Consider the following 492-nt stretch of genomic DNA (forward strand, 5'->3'; position numbering starts at 1 on the left):
GCGGCGGGGTCGGGGGCGGCGGGATCGGGGGCGAGCGCGCCGGGGTCGGGGGCGGGCGCAGCGGTGCGACGGGGCCGGGGAAGAGAGTGGTGATTTGGGGGAAAAGAGGCGGGATGAAGCAGGGAGAGGGAGAATTTTGGGTTAAGTGGACGTAGCAGTAGCGCGTTTACACGAAACGCGCTACTACTATTATGAGCAGCTATAGCGATTTTCTGCAGAAACCGCTACTGCTACCTTGACTAGCTGTAGCTCTTTTTCACTAAAGCGCTACTGCTATAACCAGTTTCTCTTTTTTCTTTTCCTCAACATAATAGGAACATATATATTACATCATTGGACCCTTGCATAATAATGGCTAAGTGTGTATACAAAATAGGAACATATATATATTACATCATTGGACCCATGCATAATAATGGCTAAGTGTGTATACAAAATAGGAACATATATATATATATATTACATCATTGGACCCATGCATAATAATGGCTA

The sequence above is a fragment of the Triticum dicoccoides genome, chromosome 7A, assembly GCF_002162155.2.
Source record: "Triticum dicoccoides isolate Atlit2015 ecotype Zavitan chromosome 7A, WEW_v2.0, whole genome shotgun sequence".
NCBI lineage: Eukaryota > Viridiplantae > Streptophyta > Magnoliopsida > Poales > Poaceae > Triticum > Triticum dicoccoides.